General features: G+C 40.9%; 1 pseudogene; it reads left to right on the top strand.

Moving 5' to 3' along the window:
- The first annotated feature begins 214 nt into the window (after positions 1-214).
- On the top strand, positions 215-22,293 carry LOC123056760 (uncharacterized; annotated as a pseudogene).
- The last annotated feature ends 15 nt before the right edge of the window (positions 22,294-22,308 follow it).

Raw genomic sequence — 22,308 nt, 5'->3', positions numbered from 1 at the left:
GTTCACAGGAAAGGAAGACCCCGATGCATATTTTGATTGGGAAGAGCAGTGTGATCAGATTTTTCGTATCCATAACCTTGCAGATCCGAAAAGAGTAAACCTTGCTTGTGTTGAGTTTTCTAGTTATGCACTCACTTGGTGGAATCAACTACAAGAAAATTAACTGCCGCTAGGCTGTAATCACATTGACACTTGGGAAGAGATGAAACAAGCCATGAGGCGAAGGTTTGTTCCTTCACAATATCAAAGAGATCTCCGAAAAAGATTGCAGTGTCTCAGCCAAGGTACGCGCACGGTGGATGAGTACTATAAAGAGATGAAATTGTTGTGGGTTCGTGCTCGTATTCATGAAGATGAGGAGTCAAAGATGGAAAGATTTTTGCATGGTCTCGACAATGAAATTTCTGATTTTGTGGAGATGTTTCCCTATAACACTCTACAAGATATTTTGGAGCAAGCAAAGCGCACGGAGAGGAAGGTGCAGCGGAGTGGTCATGGACGGATATCTCATAACCGCACCACCACACCATGGCAAAGGTTGCAGCCAAGTGCCTCTCATGGTGGTTCTCAGTTTCAGCATACTTCACACCCTACTACCACCTGACGAACAGCGGCTTCATCGGCATCATCACTAGCCCCTAGGAATGTGGACAAGCGTGCTCCTTCTGCTGCTGGAAGTACCTCTAACCCCACGGCTGTACCATCATCTCGAAGCCGGGATATTGAGTGTTGGAAGTGCAAAGGTCATGGTCACATTTCTTCTGAATGTCGAAACAAGAGAGTTCTCTTTGTGAATGAACAAGGTGAATGGGAATTTGAGAGTGAGCATGAAGATAATGGAGCATCGAGTGATCATGAGGATGACGAGGGCGAGAAGAGTGGTTGTGATATTCAGGCCGACATGGGAGATTGCTTTGTTTCTCGTCGTGTGCTTAGTGTTAATGCAGCTAGAGAAGAGAAAGGGCAGTGACATAATATTTTTCACACCCGTGGCACAATCAAGGACAAGGTTTGCAGAATTATTGTTGACAATGGCAGTTGCAACAACATTGCAAGTTCAGATTTGGTAGAGAAGTTGGGACTGAAACAAAGAAGGCACCCAAGTCCATATAAGATGCAATGGCTCAATGATTGTGGTACACTTCGAGTAAGCAACATTGTCACCGTTCAATTTTCCATTGGGAAGTACCGGGATCAAGTGGAATGTCACGTGGTGCCAATGCAAGCATGCCAATTGCTGTTGGGAAGACCTTGGTTGTATGATCATGATGTGCAAATCAGCGGCCGTACTAATCGTCTCTCATTCCAATATGAGGGAGAGCGCATATCTTTGCTCCCTTTGACACCCAAAGAAATATTGATGGATGATCTGAAAAAGAAAGAGAGAGTGAGCGAGAAACAATTGAGTGACATCCACCAACATAGTGAGCGAGAGAATCCAAAGCCAAATAAAACCCCACAGCTTAAATTGACCAAGACATGGGAAAAACAGGGATTAGTTGTGATGGCTAGGAAAAGGGACATGAGAGAGTTGAGAGAACCCAATTCCGTGTTCTTTGTACTTTTGTACAAGGACAATTTTCTTTCTACTAATGAATTAACCTCCACCACTCCTAGTGTTGTTGTTGAAATTTTGCAGGGGTATGAAGATGTGTTCCCCGAGGAGATACCACCAGGGCTGCCACCACAAAGAGGCATTGAACACCAAATTGATTTGGTTCCAAGAGCCCCATTGCCGAACCGACCACCATACCGCACAAATCTGGAGGAAACCAAGGAGATTCAGCGACAAGTTGAAGGCCTACTAAACAAAGGTTATGTAAGGGAAAGTCTCTCTCCTTATGTTGTACCCGTTCTTTTAGTGCCAAAAAAAGATGGATCTTCCCAAATGTGTTGTGATTGTAGGCCTATTAACAACATCACCGTGAGGTATAGGCACCCCATACCTAGGCTTGATGAACTTAGTGGCGCCACCATCTTTTCTAAAATTGAGTTGCGAAGTGGCTACCATCAAATTAGAATGAGAGAGGGTGATGAATGGAAAACTGCTTTCAAAACAAAATCTGGTTTGTATGAGTGGTTAGTTATGCCATTTGGATTGACAAATGCACCTAGTACTTTCATGAGATCAATGAATCATGTGCTTAGAATGTTCATTGGAAAGTTTGTGGTTGTTTACTTTGATGACATCCTGATTTATAGCAAAACTTTGGATGAACATGTTGAACACATTCGGTGTGTGCTTGCTGTCCTAAGAGAGGAGAAATTATATGCTAACAAGGAAAAGTGCACATTTTGCATAGAAAAAGTTGTGTTTCTTGGCTTTGTTGTTTCAGGTCAAGGTGTGGAGGTAGATGAGGAGAAGGTCAAGGCCATCCGTGAGTGGATGCCTCCACAAAATGTAAGCCAAGTACGAAGCTTTCTTGGCCTTGCTGGTTTCTACCGTCGGTTTGTGAAGGACTTCAGCACCATTGCTGCCCCAATGAATGAGCTAACCAAGAAATATGTTCCCTTCAAGTGGGCAAATGCACAAGAGAAGGCCTTCCAAGAGCTGAAAGAAAAAATGACATCTGCACCATTGCTTGCGCTACCCAACTTTGGTAAGACTTTTGAAATTGAATGTGATGCAAGTGGTGTTGGTATTGGAGGCGTACTAATGCAAGAAGGCAGGCCTATTGCATATTTTAGTGAGAAGCTATGTGGCCCAACTCTATATTATTTAGTTTATGACAAAGAATTATATGCACTTGTGAGATCTTTGGAAACATGGTAACATTATTTGTGTCCTAAAGAATTTGTGATACATTCCTACCATGAATCTTTAAAGCACCTTAGGGGTCAACAAAAATTGAACCATAGACATGCAAAATGGAGTGAATTCGTAGAATCTTTTCCCTATATTGTCAAGTACAAGAAAGGAGAAGATAATGTTGTTGCTGATGCTTTGTCTAGACGCCATATTTTACTGTCACAACTTGATACTAAAATTCTTGGGCTTCAAAGCATCAAAGAATTGTATGCCAATGACCCATATTTTGCAGAACCACACTCAAAGTGTAGTGAGGGGAAAGGTTGGGAAAAGTTTCACTTGCATGATGGATTCTTGTTTCGAGCTAACAAATTGTGCATCCCAGATTGCTCTGTTCGTTTGTTGCTTTTGCAGGAGGCTCATGCTGGTGGTCTCATGGGACATTTTGGAGCAAAGAAAACTGAGAGTGTGCTGACTGACCATTTCTTTTGGCCAAGGATGAGGCGTGATGTTGAGCGCTACATACTACGTTGTGAGATTTGCCGCAAAGCTAAGTCACGTTTAAACCCTCATGGACTTTATACGCCCTTATCCATTCCTAGTACACCTTGGCAAGATATTTCTATGGATTTTGTTCTTGGATTACCACGCACTAAGAGGGGGAGCGATTCAGTTTTTGTGGTGGTCGATAGGTTTAGCAAGATGGCTCGTTTTATCCCATGTCATAAGAGCGATGATGCTTCACACATTGCTGATTTGTTTTTTAGGGAAATCGTGCGGCTACATGGAGTACCACGAACTATTGTTTCAGATCGTGACACCAAGTTTCTGAGCTATTTTTGGAAAACGTTGTGGGCAAAGCTAGGGACAAAGCTTCTCTTTTCCACTACATGCCACCCACAAACGGATGGACAAACTGAAGTTTTCAACCGCACGCTATCCATGATGCTGAGAGCAGTTTTAAAGAAAAAAAATTGAAGATGTGGGAAGAATGTCTCCCCCACGTGGAGTTTGCATACAACAGGGCAGTACATTTGACCACTAAATTTTGTCCTTTTGAAATTGTTTATGGTTTCAAACCTGATGCTCCCATAGATCTTTTGCCTTTACCATTATAGGAGCGAACCAATCTTGATGCAAGTAAGCGTGTTGACTTCGTGAAGAAAATTCATGAGAAGACCAAGGAAAATATTGAGAAGATGACTGAACAATATGCAAAACGAGCAAACAAGGGAAGAAAGAAGGTGTTGTTTGAAGAAGGTGATCTTGTGTGGGTACACCTACGGAAGGATTGTTTCCCAGATCAACGCAAATGCAAGTTGCAGCCACGTGGAGATGGTCCATTCAAAGTTCTTGCGAAGATCAATGACAATGCCTACAAGATTGACCTTCCGATGGATTATGGTGTTAGTCCAACTTTCAATGTGTCCGACCTCTCTCTATACTTTGTACCATCAGAGTCAAGGACGACTCCTCTTCAAGAGGGGGAGGACGATGAGGACACCACAACCATCGACAAGTCTCCAACAATTATATGTCCAATCACAAGAAGTCGCGCCAAACAAATAAGTGACCAGGTGAACGCTAACATAAGTTTACCTTGTAACCTTGATGACACAACTATGCTTTCATCTCTATTGTTGTTGGTTGAACTTAGGTATAACATGGAAGAAATCCAACAACCTATGAGCTCTTGAAGCAACCGCTTTGGAGGAACAAGTTTGGAGAAAACAAGTTGCAAGTGAAGTTGATGCTATCAGTTTTTACCTTTGATGTTTTGGTGTGGCACACCCATGTGATGGAGATACGGGGCCATAGGGGTACATCAATAGAAGCTACATCAAATTATCTTTCCAATTCAAAAAACCTCACATCATTTGGAGTTGTGAGTCAAAAGTTCTAGTCATTCTCGTGGAAGGTGTCCAGGCTGTCAATACTTCGCGAATTTCCGAGGAGCTCTGCAACAACTCCCAAAGTTGACTGCTTATTCACCCAAGAAAGCCAGGAAAACCTGCTTACTTTTGAAATCATTTTCACACCTAGCTAAGGGGGGTTGTCCCTGCTATAAAACCCCATCTCCCGCATCCTCTAGACAACCTTTTGTCAAACCGTTCAGCTACAAGCTTATGCAGCAAGACTGCTAGAGAGATCCGAGAGATCTTGCCACCTTTGCTCTTGTGAGTTCATTCGGATTCGCGAGAAGGAGCCTCTGGTTCCCCCTAGTTCGTGTTCTATGGTTCCGGCCGTTTTGTGTGGATTAGTCCCGGTTTGTGGTTCTGTGATTGTTCGGACAGCGGGTTGGAGTTATTGTAGCTTCGGTCAGCCATCCCCAACGTACGGGTTGCATCCAACCTTGGCAGGTATAAAGCTAGTTATCCCGGCTGCTTGCAGCTAGTTATCCCTCCCGATTCGATCCTACGACGTGAAGATCGGGCCACCCTCGGGCGTGAACTCGTTCATCGGGTTCCCACCTATCATTTCTAGTCCATTCTTTTAGTTTATTATTTTTGCTATTAGAGTTTCATAAAAGTTTTCCATTCTTTTTTATATTAGTTCATTCTTTGAGCTAAATGACCCTAAAATTGAAAAGCACTTCAGATGAACTCTGAAGAGGTTGAAAATTGGCATGATATCATCATTTCACCCACATAGCATGTGCTAAAAAGTTGATAGGGTTACGGCAAAAACTCGATGCACTTCGTGTACAAAACGGACAATCTCTTTCGAAGTATCAGGGTTTGGGACGAAAACTCATCTATTACAAAGGGATTTCATTTTTTTTGAACTTATTTGAACTCCAGACTATTTGTGTGTTCAAAATGCACCATTCAAAGCCACATCATCAATTTTCAACCCTTTTGTGACTTCATTTTTTATTTTTCATGCATTTAGTGATTTTTTGAGCTATATGACCCTGAAAATGAAAAGCACTAGAAATGAACTCTGAAAAGGATGAAAGTTGGCATGGTATCATCATTTCGCCAAAATAGCATATGCTAAAAAGTTGAGAGGGTTACGGCAAAAACTGAATGCACTTCATGTACAAAACGGACAATCTCTTTCGAAGTATCAGAGTTTCGGACGAAAACTCATCTGTTACAAAGGGATTTCGTTTTTTGAACTTATTTGAACTCCAAAATTTGTGTGTGTTCAAAATGCACCATTCAAAGCCACATCATCAATTTTCAACCCTTTCTGACTTCATTTGTTATTTTTCATGCATTTACTGTTTTTTAGCTATATGACCCTGAAAATGAAAAGCACTACAAATGAACTCTGAAAAGGTTTAAAGTTGGCATGGTATCATCATTTCACCCAAATAGCATGTGCTAAAAATTTGAGAGGGTTACGACAAAAATTGGATGCACTTCATGTACAAAATGGACAATCTCTTTCGAAGTATGAGGGTTTCATACGGAAACTCGTCTGTTACATGGATATTCTATATCAAAGGCATCATCATAATAGTTGTGGAGAGAAAGTATTCACTTTTTGTTCGCTTGTGTCCTTTGCTAATTGCGTCGTAACCATGGATAATCTTCATCGTTTAACAGGGTGCTTGAGTCAGCCTTGACTTTGAAGGGAGGAATTTCATGAAACTTTTCATATTCTTCGGGCATGTCTGTCTTGCCCTCCACTCCCACGATGTCTCTTTTTCCTGAAAGAACTATGTGGCACTTTGGCTCATCGTATGATGTGTTCGCTTCCTTATCTTTTCTTTTTCTCCGTTTGGTAGACATGTCCTTCACATAGAAAACTTGTGCCACATCATTGGCTAGGACGAATGGTTCTTCTGTGTACCCAAGATCGTTCAGATCCACTGTTGTCATTCCATACTGTGGGTTTACCTGTATCCCGCCTCCTGACAGATTGACCCATTTGCAATTAAACAAAGGGACCTTAAAATCATGTCCGTAGTCAAGTTCCCATATGTCCACTTGATACGTCTCAACGTATCTACGTTTCCAAACACGTTTGCCCTTGTTTTGGACTCTAAATTGCATGATTTGAATGGAACTAACCCGGACTGACGTTGTTTTCAGCAGAATTGCCATGGTGTTATTTTTGTGCAGAAATAAAAGTTCTCGGAATGACTTGAAAATCAATGGAGATTATTTTTGGAATATATAAAAAATATTGGCGAAAGAATCAACGTCGGGGGGCCCAGACCCTGTACACGAGGGTGGGGGCGCACCTACCCCCCTGGGCGTGCCCCCTGCCTCGTGGGCCCCCTGACGCTCCACCGACCTCAACTCCAACTTCATATATTCATGTTCGAGGAGAAAATCAAGGAGAAGGATTCATCGTGTTTTACGATACGGAGCCGCCGCCTAGCCCTAATCTCTCTCGGGAGGGCTGATCTGGAGTCCGTTTGGAGCTCCGGAGAGGGGAATTCGTCGCCATCGTTATCATCAACCTTCTTCCATCACCAATTTCATGATGCTCACTGCCGTGCGTGAGTAATTCCATTGTAGGCTTGCTGGGCGGTGATGGGTTGGATGAGATTTATCATGTAATTGAGTTAGTTTTGTTAGGGTTTGATCCCTAGTATCCACTATGTTCTGAGATTGATGTTGCTATGACTTTGCTATGCTTAATGCTTGTCATTAGGGCCCGAGTGCCATGATTTCAGATCTGAACCTATTATGTTTTCATGAATATATGTGAGTTCTTGATCCTATATGGCAAGTCTATAGTCACCTATTATGTGTTATGATCCGCTAACCCCGAAGTGACAATAATCGGGATACTTACCGGTGATGACCGTAGTTTGAGGAGTTCATGTATTCACTAAGTGTTAATGCTTTAGTCCGGTACTCTATTAAAAGGAGGCCTTAATATCCCTTAGTTTCCAATAGGACCCCGCTGCCACGGGAGGGTAGGACAAACATTGTCATGCAAGTTCTTTTCCATAAGCACGTATGACTATATTCGGAATACATGCCTACATTACATTGATGAACTGGAGCTAGTTCCGTGTCACCCTATGTTATAACTATTGCATGAGGAATCGCACCCGACATAATTATCCATCAATGATCCATTGCCTACGAGATTTTCACATATTGTTCTTTGCTTATTTACTTTTCCGTTGCTACTGTTACAATCACTATAAAACCAAAACTATTACTTTTGCTACCGTTACCGCTATTATCATATTACTTTGCTACTAAATGCTTTGCTGCAGACATTAAGTTTCCAGGTGTGGTTGAATTGACAACTCAACTGCTAATACTTGAGAATATTCTATGGCTCCCCTTGTGTCGAATCAATAAATTTGGGTTGAATACTCTACCCTCAAAAACTTTTGGGATCCCCTATACTTGTGGGTTATCAAGACTATTTTCTGGCGCCGTTGCTGGGAAGCATAGCTCTATTCTTTGAGTCACTTGGGATTTATATCTGCTGATCACTATGAAGAACTTGAAAGATAAAAGAACCAAGATTTTTCCCTCAACTACGATGGGAGGTAAGGAACTTCCATCTAGCTCTGCACTTGATTCACCTTCTGTTTTGAGTAAACTTGCGAGACCTACTCCTGCTATTCATTCTGATATGTCGCATGTTATTGATGATGCCACTTCTGCTTTGCATGATACTTATGATGAAACTACTTCTATGCTTGATAATACTGTGCCATTAGGTGAATTTCTTGATGAACAACTTGCTAGGGTTAGAGAGAATGAAATTATTGAAACTGATAATATTGATGAAAGTGATGATCAAGATTCTCCCCCTATATATGAATTACCTGTTGTGCCTGAGGGTTATGTTATGGATGAAGAAACCGCTAGAGACTTCTTAGCTTGCAATGGTAGATCTAATCTTAAGAAATTATTATCTAAGCTTAAAGAAAAATCCTTGAATGCTATAATGAAATATGACCCTACTTTTGCTACTTCACCTATCTTTATTTCCGATAAGGATTACGATTTCTCTGTCGATCCTGAATTAATTACTTTGGTTGAATCTGATCCTTTTTATGGCTATGAATCTGAAACTGTTGTGACACATCTTACTAAATTAAATGATATAGCCACCATGTTCACTAATGATGAGAAAACTCGATACTATTATATCCTTAAGTTGTTTCTGTTCTCATTAAAGGGTGATGCTAAAATATGGTTTAATTCTCTTGATCCTGGTTGTGTGCGTAGTCCTCAGGATATGATTTATTACTTCTCTGCTAAATATTTCCCCGCTCATAAGAAACAAGCTGCCTTAAGGGAAATATATAATTTTGTGCAAATTGAAGAAGAGAGTCTCCCACAAGCTTGTGGGAGGCTTCTCCAATTACTTAATGCTTTGCCTGATCATCCTCTCAAGAAAAATGAAATACTTGATATCTTTTATAATGGACTATGATAACCCACAAGTATAGGGGATCGCAACAATTTTCGATAAGTAAGAGTGTCGAACCCAACGAGGAGCTAAAGGCAGAACAAATATTCCCTCAAGTTCTATCGACCATCGATACAACTCTACGCATGCTTGATGTTCGCTTTACCTAGAACAAGTATGAAACTAGAAGTACTTTGTACATGTTGTTGGATAGGTTTGCAAGATAATAAAGATTACGTAAATAAAAAGTAGGGGCTGTTTAGATAAAGAAACAATAAAGTAAATATAGCAAGTGTGGAAAAGTGGTGGTAGGAGTTGCGAAATTGCCCCTAAGCAATTGACTAGTTTACTAGACCGATAGCAAGTATTATGTGGGAGAGGCCACTGCTAGCATGTCATCCCTGACTTGGAATTCTATGCACTTATGATTGGAACTATTAGCAAGCATCCTGAACTACTAACGTTCATTAAGGTAAAACCCAACCATAGCATGAAAATATATTGGTCCCCCTTCAATCTCGTATGCATCAATTTCTATGCTAGGTTGAAGCTTCTGTCACTCTTGCCCTCCAATACATAGTCCTATCAACATACAACTAACCCTAGGGTGTGATCCACGCGCGCAATCATATGGTGGGCACCAAAGGATAGCAACATAACCACAAGCAAATTAAATCAATCATAGCAATTCATCAACCACCGATAGGACAACGAAAATGTACTCGGACATCATAGGATGGCAACACATCATTGGATAATAATATGAAGCATAAAGCACCATGTTCAAGTAGAGGGTACAGCGGGTTGCGGGAGAGTGGACCGCTATAGATAGAGGGGAGAAGGTGATGGAGATGTTGGTGAAGATGGCGGAGGTGTTGGTGTAGATCGCGGTGATGATGATGGCCCCCGGTGGCACTTCGGTGCCACCGGAAGCGAGGGGGAGAGAGCCCCCCTCCTTCTTATTCTTCCTTAACCTCCATGGCACGGGAGGGGCGAGAGCCCCTCTGAGATTGGATCTGTCTCTCTGTCTCTCTCTGTTTCTGCGTTCTCAGATTCTTCCCTTTCGCCGTTTCTTATATTCTCGGAGATCCGTAACTCCGATTGGGCTGAAATTTTGACACGATCTTTATCCGGAAATTTGCTTTCTTGCGGTCAAAGAAGGGCATCAACCGCCTTACGAGGTGGCCACGAGGGTCAGGGGCGCGCCTGCCTCCCTAGGGCGCGCCCCCTACCTCGTGGGCCCCTCGACCATCGTCTCGCGTGGATTTTTCTTCCCAAAAATCATATATATTCCGAAAAAAATCTCCGTCAGTTTTTATTCCGTTTGGACTCCGTTTGATATGGATATTCCGCGAAACAAAAAACATGCAACAAACAGGAACTGGCACTAGGCACTGGATCAATATGTTAGTCCCAAAAATAGTATAAAAAGTTGCCAAAAGTATATGAAAGTTGTAGAATATTGGCATGGAATAATCAAAAATTATAGATACGTCGGAGACGTATCAGCATCCCCAAGCTTAATTCCTGCTCGTCCTCGAGTAGGTAAATGATAAAAAAGATAATTTTTGATGTGGAATGCTACCTAGCATAATTTTGATCATATGTCTAATCATGGCATGAATATTAAGATACGAGTGATTCAAAGCAATAGTCTATCAGTTGACATAAAACAATAATACTTCAAGCCTACTAATAAAGAAATCATGTCTTTTCAAAATAACAAGGCCAAAGAAAGTTATCCCTACAAAATCATATAGTCTGGCTATGCTCCATCTTCACCACACAAAATACTCACATCATGCACAACCCCGATGACAAGCCAAGCAATTGTTTCATACTTTTGACGTTCTCAAAACCTTTTCAACTTTCACGCAATACATGAGCGTGAGCCATGGACATATCACTATAGGTGGAATAGAATGGTGGTTGTGGAGAAGACAAAAAGGAGAAGATAGTCTCACATCAACTAGGCATATCAACGGGCGATGGAGATGCCCATCAATAGATATCAATGTGAGTGAGTAGGGATTGCCATGCAACGGATGCACTAGAGCTATAAGTATATGAAAGCTCTAACTGAAACTAAGTGGGTGTGCATCCAACTTTCTTGCTCATGAAGACCTAGGGCATTTGAGGAAGCCCGCGTTGGAATATACAAGCCAAGTTCTAAAATGAAAATTCCCACTAGTATATGAAAGTGATAACTCAAGGGACTCTCTATATGAAGAACATGGTGCTACTTTGAAGCACAAGTGTGGAAAAAGGATAGTAACATTGCCCCTTCTCTCTTTTTCTCTCATTTTTTTCTTTTTCTTCTTTTTCTTTTTTTAGGCTTCTTTGGCCTCACTCTTTTTTTGTGGGGCTTATTTGGCCACTTTTATTTTGATAACCTCACATGGGACAATGTTCTAATAATGATGATCATCACACTTTTATTTACTTACAACTCAATATTACAACTCGATATCTAGAACAAGCATATGACTCTATATGCCTCCGGCAGTGTATCGGGATGTGCAATGATCTAGCGTAGCAATGACATCAAAAAACAGACAAGCCATAAAAACACCATGCTAGTTATCTTACGATCATGCAAAGCAATATGACAATGAATGCTCAAGTCATGTATATGATGATGATGGAAGTTGCATGGCAATATATCTCAGAATGGCTATGGAAATGCCATGATAGGTAGGTATGGTGGCTGTTTTGAGGAAGGCATAAGGAGGGTATATGGTACCGGCGAAAGTTGCGCGATACTAGAGAGGCTAGCAATGATGGAAGGGTGAGAGTGCGTATAATCCATGGACTCAACATTAGTCATAAAGAACTCACATACTTATTGCAAAAATCTATTAGTCATCAAAACAAAGTACTACGCGCATGCTCCTAGGGGGATAGATTGGTAGGAAAAGACCATCACTCGTCCCCGACCGCCACTCAGAAGGAAGACAATCAATAAATACCTCATGCTCCAACTTCGTTACATAACGGTTCACCATACGTGCATGCTACGGGAATCACAAACCTCAACACAAGTATTTCTACAATCCACAACTACCCACTAGCATGACTCTAATATCACCATTTTTATATCGCAAAACTATCGCAAGGAATCAAACATATCATATTCAGTGATCTACAAGTTTTATGTAGGATTTTATGACTAACCATGTGAATGACCAATTCATGTCATCTCTCTAAATAGATATAAGTGAAGCAAGAGAGTTTAATTCTTTCTACAAAAGATATGCCCACGCTCTAACAAATATAAGTGAAGCAAAAGAGCATTGTACAAATGGCGGTTGTCTATGTAAAGAGAAACAGTCAATCCAAACTTCAGATGATATAAGTGAAGCACATGAAGCATTCTATAAAGCCATACTAAAAAGATATAAGTGAAGTGCATAGAGCATTCTATAAATCAACCAAGGACTATCTCATACCAGCATGGTGCATAAAAGAAAAATGAAAACTAAATGCAAAAGACGCTCCAAGATTGCACATATCGCATGAACAAAACGAATCCGAAAACATACCGATACTTGTTGAAGAAAGAGGGGATGCCTTCCAGGGCATCCCCAAGCTTAGACGCTTGAGTCTCCTTGAATATTTACTTGGGGTGCCTCGGGAATCCCCAAGCTTGAGCTCTTGCCTCTCTTCCTTCTTCTCACATCAAGACCTTCTCGATCATCGAACACTTCATCCACACAAAACTTCAACAGAAAACTCGGTAAGATCCGTTAGTATAATAAAGCAAATCACTACTCTAAGTACTGTTGAAAACCAATTCATATTTTATTTTTTCACTGTGTCTACTTTAATATAACTTTTTCATGGCTTAATCCACTAATATAAATTGATAGTTTCATCAAAACAAGCAAACTATGCTTCAAAAACAGAATCTGTCTAAAACAGAACAGTCTGTAATAATCTGAACATTCACCATACTTATGATACTTGAAAAACTCTACAAAAATTAGTAAAAATAAAAAAAAAATTATAGGAAGACAGTGCAAAAAGAATCAGAGCCATTTGACGTTCCAGCTAAAAGTGTAAAATCTCGCACTACAGCCAAAGTTTCTGTCCTGCACCGTACAAACCATCAAGCAAATGTAAACATCCTAAAGGCAAACCTTGGCACATTATTTTTATTCTTAAACTTTATAAAAGCACACAACAGAAATAAATGACTCTCTAAAACTTCCGGGTTGTCTCCCTGGCAGCGCTTTCTTTAAAGCCATTAAGCTAGGCATATAGTGCTCAAGTAATGAATACACCCGGATCCCAAGGTATATCAAAGCCAATTTTAATTAGCAATGATTTGTAATTTAGTAGTGAGCACAAAGTAACATATATCATGTAATGACGAAGTCTAACTCTCTTCCTATGCATCGGCATGTCATAAAAGAACAATTCATGCACACATAGTAAAGGCCAATGCATAGTATAAATAGTTTCTTGCAATTTTATCGTATTGGAAACATAAAGAGGCGGAGATGTTGTTCCTCTCTCATAATAATTGCAAGTAGGAGCAGCAAGCACATGCATATTATATTCATCAAAATCATCATGTGCAATGATAAAAAGGCAACCCATCAATATAATCCTTAATAAGGGCAAACTTCTCCGATATAGTGTAGTCGGGAGAATTCAAAAATATAATAGGACTATCATGTGTGGTGTGCAGTAGCAACAATTTCATGTTTAACATAAGGAACTATAGCAAGTTCATATCCATAAGTATAATTCATATTGGCATCTTGGCCACAAGCATAGCAAGCATCATCAAAAAGGGATATTTCAAAAGAATCAACGGGATCATAACAATCATCCTTCGGTAAGCACGAAGGGGAATTAAACAATGTATGAGTTGAAGAGTTACTCTCATTAGAAGGTGGGCACGGGTAGCTAATCCGCTCTTCCTCTTTTTGTTCTTTGCTCTCCTCCTCATCTTTTTCATCCAATGAGCTCACGGTTTCATCAACTTCTTCTTCCATAGATTCCTGCAAAATATTAGTCTCTTCTTGGACAGCGGAGACTTTCTTAATAAGTGCATTAATTTCATAATTGTATTCATAATTCTCATAACAATATTTCAGGATAGCTAAATTTTCAGGTCTATAAACAGCATCATCAAAATCTTCAAACTCTTTAAACATAGATCCAATTTCATAAGCACCCTTAAAAGCAACAAATTCTTATATTTGTTCCACATCATAGTAATCATATATACCATTAGCATAAGAAGCTAAGGTTTCATTATCATTAAATTCACGTGAAAAGGGAAGGTGTGGAGCCTTCACCTTAGAGCAACAAGTATAATCATATCTCAAGCATAGTTGCCTAGCATACCAATTCAATATATGAATTTGATCTCATAATAGTTTCCCTTTTCGTGTCAAGCGGTAATCCCTAAAGTATTCACGTTGATCCAACGTTACTTCCATTACATAATTGAATGGGGTTTCTCAGTATTATTAAAGTAGTACATAATATTTTTCACATAACCAACATCGAGGGTTTTAGGAGGTTCCCCATCTCCATGAGTAGCAAGCACACCTAATTTTTTTGGTATTTCGTGTTCCATATCCATAACTAAAGATAGAGAACAACTAAGAACAGCAAATAAAAATTACTTAGTGATAAAGCAAACAAGCACACACGAGAATATTCACCCCACGCTATTGCTCCCCGGCAACGGCGCCAGAAAAAGCTCTTGATAACCCACAAGTATAGGGGATCGCAACAGTTTTCGATAAGTAAGAGTACCGAACCCAACAAGGAGCTAAAGGCAGAACAAATGTTCCCTCAAGTTCTATCGACCACCGATACAACTCTACGCACGCTTGATGTTCGCATTACCTAGAACAAGTATGAAACTAGAAGTACTTTGTACGTGTTGTTGGATAGGTTTGCGAGATAATAAAGATTACATAAATAAAAAGTAGGGGTTGTATTAGATAAAGAAACAATAAAGTAAATATAGCGAGTGTGGAAAAGTGGTGGTAGGAGTTGCGAAATTGCCCCTAAGCAATTGACTACTTTAGTAGACCGATAGCAAGTATTATGTGGGAGAGGCCATTGCTAGCATGTCATCCCTGACTTGGAATTCTATGCACTTATGATTGGAACTATTAGCAACAATCCGCAACTACTAATGTTCATTAAGGTAAAACCCAACCATAGCATTAAGATATATTGGTCCCCCTTCAATCCCGTATGCATCAATTTCTATGCTAGGTTGAAGCTTCTGTCACTCTTGCCCTCCAATACATAGTCCTATCAACATACAACTAACCATAGGGCGTGATCCACGCGCACAATCATATGATAAAACTTCTGATGAAATTCCAATTTCAATCGTTTGTAGTTCCATGACCCCGTATCATCACATAGCCTATACCATGTCAATGCGTCTTCCTTCAAAGATAAAGGGAAGACCTTCTTATTAACAACATCTCCGGGTACACCTGCAAGCTTAAATAATCCACAAACTTCATCAACATATATTAAGTGCTCATCAGGATGCATTGTTCCATCTCCTGCAAAAGGATTAGCTAGCAGTTTTTCTAACATAGCCGAAGGAAATTCAAAGCAGCTATTTTCATTTTCATTTTCAGTAGGTTCAGTTGGTTGAGGAGCAACTCTTTTCTCTACTGGTCGGGGTGAAGATACCCCGAACAAGCCCCTCGGAGGATTACTTTCCATAGTAACAAGTGACAGTAAATTTCAGCACACTATATAAATTTTTCCTTACCAAATTCCACCTACCAAAGGCGCTTCACTCCCCGGCAACGGCCCCAGAAAAGAGTCTTGATGACCCACAAGTATAGGGGATCTATCATAGTCCTTTCTATAAGTAAGAGTGTCGAACCCAACGAGGAGCAGAAGGAAATGATAAGCGGTTTCCAGCAAGGTATTCTCTGCAAGTACTGAAATAAGTGGTAACAGATAGTTTTGTGATAGGATAATTTGTAACGAGTGATGACCCACAAGTATAGGGGATCGCAACAGTTTTCGATCAGTAAGAGTGTCGAACCCAACGAGGAGCTAAAGGTAGAACAAATATTCCCTCAAGTTCTATCAACCACCGATGAAACTCTATGCATGCTTGACGTTCGCTTTACCTAGAACAAGTATGAAACTAGAAGTACTTTGTAGGTGTTGTTGGATAGGTTTGCAAGATAATAAAGAGTACGTAAATAAAAAAGTAGGGGTTGTTTAGATAAAGAAACAATAAAGTAAATATAGCGAGTGTGGAAAAGTGGTGGTAGGAGTTGCGAAATTGCCCCTAAGCAAATGACTACTTTACTAGACCGATAGCAAGTATTATGTGGGAGAGGCCACCGCTAGCATGTCATCCCTGACTTGGAATTCTATGCACTTATGATTGGAACTATTAGCAAGCATCCGCAACTACTAATGTTCATTAAGGTAAAACCCAACCATAGCATTAAGGTATATTGGTCCCCCTTCAATCCCGTATGCATCAATTTCTATGCTAGGTTGAAGCTTATGTCACTCTTGCCCTCCAATACATAGTCCTATCAACATACAACTAACCCTAGGGTGTGATCCACGCACGCGCTCATATGATGGGCACCAAAGGACAACAACATAACCACAAGCAAATTAAATTAATCATAGCAATTCATCAACCACCGATAGGACAACAAAAATCTACTCAGACATCATAGGATGGCAACACATCATTGGATAATAATATGAAGTATAAAGCACCATGTTCAAGTAGAGGGTACAGCGGGTTGTGGGAGAGTGGACCGCTATAGATAGAGGGGAGAAGGTGATGGAGATGTTGGTGAATATGGCAGAGGTGTTGGTGTAGATCGCGGTGATGATGATGGCCCCCGGTGGCACTTCGGTGCCACCGGAAGCGAGGGGGAGAGAGCCCCCTCCTTCTTCTTCTTCTTCTTCCTTGACCTCCTACCTAGATGGGAGAAGGGTTTCCCCTCTGGTCCATGGCCTCCATGGAACAGGAGGGGCAAGAGCCCCTCCGAGATTGGATATGTCTCTCTGTCTCTCTCTGTTTCTGCGTTCTCAGATTCTTCCCTTTCACCGTTTCTTATATTCCCGGAGATCTGTAACTCCGATTAGGCTAAAATTTTGACACAGTCTCTATCCGGAAATTAGCTTTCTTCCGGCGAAAGAAGGGCATCGACCGCCTTACGGGGTGGCCACGAGGGTCAGGGGCGTGCCTTCCTCCCTGGGGTGCGCCCCCTACCTCGTGGGCCCCTCGAGCATCGTCTCGCGTGGATTTTACTTCCCCAAAATCATATATATTCCAAAAAAATCATCATCAGTATTTATTCCGTTTGGACTCTATTTGATATGGATATTCTGCAAAAAAACATGCAACAAACAGGAACTGGCACTGGGCACTGGATCAATATGTTAGTCCCAAAAATAGTATAAAAAGTTCCCAAAAGTATATGAAAGTTGTAGAATATTGGCATGGAACAATTAAAAATTATAGATACGATGGAGACGTATCAGACTAACTGATGCTTCCAGAGACCACCTGGATAGTTGTGCTGGTTGTGTTTTCAGGGAAAGAACTGTTGATCAAGCTGAATTGCTATTTAATAATATGTTGAGTAATTAAAATGATTGGACACTTCCTGAACCAACTCCTAAGCCAACTCTGAAGAAAAGGTGTATTCTATTTCTTAGTCCCGAAGATATGCAAGAGGCAAAGAAATCTATGAAAGAAAAAGGTATTAAAGCTAAAGATGTTAAGAATTTACCACCTATTGAAGAAATACATGGTCTTGATAACCCGACACAGGTAGTAAAGGTAAATTCTCTCTATAGATTTGATAAATGTGAAATCCCATCTACTAAGTTTGCTAGCCAATGCTTGGATGAGTTTGATGGCTTTATGGTTAAGCAAGAAGACTTCAATGCTTATGCTGGTAGACAATTGAAACATAATGCTTATATGATTGAACACTTGAGTGATTATATGTCTAGAGTTAAAGGTGAACTTAAACTTATTAGTAAACATGCTTTTATGGTTACCACTCAAGTAGAACAAGTACTTAATGCTCAGAATGATTTTCCCAATGAATTAAATAATAAGAAAAATGATAATTCTATTAGATTTATGACTAGAGGGGGTAAAATGACTCAGGAACCTTTGTATCCTAAGGGCCACCCTAAGAGAATTGAGCAAGATTCTCAAAGAACTAATGTTGATGCACCTAGTTCTTATAAGAAGAAGAAGAAGAAAAATGATAGGACCTTGCATGCTTCTAGTGAACCTGTTGTTGACACACTTGAGAATCCCAATGATATTTCTATTTCTGATGCTAAAACACAATCTGGTAATAAAAATGAACCTAGTGATAATGTTAATGATGATGTTCATGTTGATCTCAACCTAGCAATGATAATGATGTAGAGATTGAACCTGATGTTGATCTTGATAACCCACAATCAAAGAATCAACATTATGATAAGAGAGACTTCATTGCTAGGAAGCACGGTAAAGAAAGAGAACCATGGGTTCAGAAACCCATGCCTTTTCCTCCTAAATCATCCAAGAAAAAGGATGATGAGGATTTTGAGCGCTTTGCTGGAATGATTAGACCTATCTTTTTGCGTATGCGTTTGACTGATATGCTTAAAATGAACCCTTATGCTAAGTACATGAAGGAGATTGTTACTAATAAAAGAAAGATACCGGAAGCTAAAATTTCCACCATGCTTGCTAATTACACTTTTAAGGGTGGAATACCAAAGAAACTTGGAGATCCAGGAGTACCAACTATACCATGCTCCATTAAAAGAAACTATGTTAAAACTGCTTTATGTGATCTTGGAGCCGGTGTTAGTGTTATGCCTCTCTCTTTATATCTTAGACTTAATTTGAATAAGTTGACACCTACTGAAATATCTTTGCAAATGGCTGATAAATCAACTGCTATACCTGTCGGTATTTGTGAGGATGTGCTTGTTGTGGTTGCAAATGCTACTGTTTTAACGGACTTTGTTATTCTTGATATTCCCGAGTACGATAGTATGTCGATTATCCTTGGTAGACCCTTTTCGAATCCTGCAGGGGTTGTTATTGATTGCAACAAAAGCAATGTCACTTTTCATGTTAATGGTAATGAGCATACGGTGCACTTTCCGAGGAAACAACCTCAAGTCCACAGTATCAATTCTATTGGAAAAATTCCAACAATCACTATTGGAGGATTTGAATTTCCTCTTCCTACTGTCAAGAAGAAATATGATACTCTTACTATTGGGGATGTGCATATCGCCGTTGAGGTAACCTACTGTTATTCAAAATTTCTCCGGTTTCATGCGATTCAGAATGAGTTTGTTAACAAGACTTGATCAACCTTGTTAGTGGATTCCTTTTGATGAGCATGAGATGGATGAAGTTAGAAAGCACAACCTTCTGTACCCTCTTTTTACTTTCTGTTATTTATATTAATTAAAGTAAAAAAATAGTATTTTCTTTTTATTTTCTGAATTATCCTTGCAATAAAAAAACCCAAAATAAAAGTTCTCCAAATGCCCTGAAAATGAAATATGATTTTTTTTCCAGAATATCTAAGAATTATTGGCATTGAGAACACATCAGGGGGACCCACCGTGTGCCCACGAGGGTGGAGGGCGCTCCCTACCCCCTGGGCGCGCCTCCTTCCTCGTGGACCCCATGTGGGTCCCCTCCACTTATTCTTGCACCCATACACTTCGTCTTCCTCCAGAAAAAATCTTCCACCGGCTCAAACCCGTGTTCTAGCTCATCTTGCTGCCATTCTCGATCTCCTTGCTCAAAGCTCCATTCAGAAAACTGCTTTGGGGATTATTCTTTGGTATGTGACTCCTCCATTGGTCCAATTAGTTTTTGTTCTAGTGCTTTATTTATTGCAAATTTTTGCTGCTTAGGTGACCCTGTTCTTGAGCTTGCATGTCAAATTTATGTGGTCAAAAGTAGTTTGAATGCATTATATAGCCTCTAGGCACTTGTAGGAGTAGTTGCTATCAATTTTGTTGAGTTTGGTTCACTTTTATTTTGAGTCACTAAAAATTTCAGAAATTTTTCAGAGAAAGAAATATGTTTAGGAAAATGTACCAAGGTGGTTATTCAAAGAAGCAAGGCCCAAGGCCCGCAATACGTGAGCCGGACAATGAACTATCAAGGGAGGCTCAAGTGCGTCCTTGTGAATGGCCGTCAGAGGATTTCATGGTCCAGACATGCATCAAGGAAGAATTTGAAGCATATGTGTGTAACGCTAATCTTGAGAGCTTCGTATCAGATAAGTGCCGGAAATACCTTTATTTAACTGATTATTTGTGAGAAGGTTTAAATTTACATCCTCGCGCAATTCTCACAATGTCCTATTTGATATTTATGATAAATCTTATACCATGGACTTAGAAGATTATAATACTGCTTGTAAACTCCCGTAGTGGGGTAGTGCTAGTGAACCTCGCAAATCTGAATTTAAAGAATTTCTTGCTAGTATCACTGTGGGGAATCTAGAGAAATAACACAAGCTACCCTAGGGAGCATTCATTTTCCTACCATACATTATTTTTCTCTCTTCGTGGGTAGAAGCATTAACGGTAAGGATGAGGCATGTCACATGTGTGTTCCCGATCTTAGTGTTCTCAAGAGTGTTGTAGTAGGATATAAACAATAAAACTTGGGGGCTATGGTTCATCATTAGTTTGTTGAGAGGAATGATCAGTTCCTCCAGTACCGACTAATCTTTGACAGACGGTGCACCTTCCATGTTGCTCTCCCTGCTCCTGCTTTCTTTGACTTTCAGACAAAAGGGAGATGTGTTATAACCAGGGAGGAGGCGAACGAGTACGAGAGGAGGATGGAGGCAGCTCGCCTCCAGGCTGCAGCTCTTCAGGCAGTAGCTGCTGCATCTCAATACGACCCCAGCTTCAACTTCGGATATCCAACATGCCATCCATGGGAATAGACCAACTTAGGCCAAAAGCCTAAGCTTGCGGGAGTACCCTCACCGACATTACATTCATGTTCACACACTCATGCCAGTTGTCGGTGCTCATACTTTTTCATTGTATTATCCATGCTAGTTTATTTTTCTTTTAAGCCCTCTTCTTGTGTGTTTGAAAACCCTTAATAAATAAAAACCAAAAAAATTAGTTGTAGCTTTTAGCTAGTTTACTTTCCATGTCTGTAGTAGTAATAATTAAAAAGAAAACCCAAAAATATTTCTCATTCTTCTTTTGCTTGTTGGGACCTTTCCCGTGTAAATAGTTTTATTTCATTTTTTTTCTTTGGGGGTCGAGAGGAGAAGACCATAATGAAAATGTAGAGTGGTTCTCATATGCATTATTGTTGATCTAACAAAGAGCCCATATTACCTTGTCTTTTCCCTTGAATTGAATGCTTGCAGATTCAGGCTTAGTCCAATGCACGTGCATTATTATTATTATCCACACTATTCGGTTGTGCAAGCGAAAGACAATAATGACGATATATGATGGACTGATTGAGATGAGAGAAGCCGGTATGAACTCGACCTCTCTTGTTTTTGTAAATCTTTCCCTAATAATAAACCAGTGATAGCTTCTGGTCATACGTGGTTGGTGTTTTTGCGAAAGAGCCCCTATGTTACTTTGAAATGAACCCGCAGTCATGTTTAAGTGGATATGATAAAACCGTTTTGACAAAAAACACCCTGCCGCATTTGCCCGTGTCCGCCGCTGCCGACCGCAACAAGCGCCTCCACGTGCGGGCGGCTCGCGCCCGTGCCTCCCTGCCGCCCCGCGCCGCCGCCCACCGGAGCTCCGCTGCCGGACCAACGCGCTGCCATGCCCTCCTCTCCTTCTTCCTTCCCCTCCCTATTGTTCTATTTCTCACATCCCCCCTCTCTCTCTCCTTCGCAGGAAGCGGAAGCCATGGCCCTGGTCCTCCATGCCAGACCGCCGCCCCGCGCTGGCCGGCCATCAGAGCGCCGCCGCCGGACCAACGCGCCGCCCTGCCCTCCTCTCCTTCTTCCCTCCCTTCTTCTGGTTCTATTTCTCACATCCCTCTCTCCCTCTCCCCCTTCACAGGAAGCGGAAGCCATGGTCGTTGCATCTCCATGCCGGACCGCCACCCCACGCCGGCCGGCCACCGGAGCGCCGCCTCCGGAGCAACGCGGGTTGCCGCGCTGGACCGCAAGCGGATGCACTAGTTGTGCTCGACGGAG

This window comes from Triticum aestivum, chromosome 3A (genome assembly GCF_018294505.1).
Source record: "Triticum aestivum cultivar Chinese Spring chromosome 3A, IWGSC CS RefSeq v2.1, whole genome shotgun sequence".
Taxonomy (NCBI): Eukaryota; Viridiplantae; Streptophyta; class Magnoliopsida; order Poales; family Poaceae; genus Triticum; species Triticum aestivum.
The sequence above is the reverse complement of the archived record's forward strand: the minus strand, read 5'-3'. Positions and strand labels throughout refer to the sequence as shown.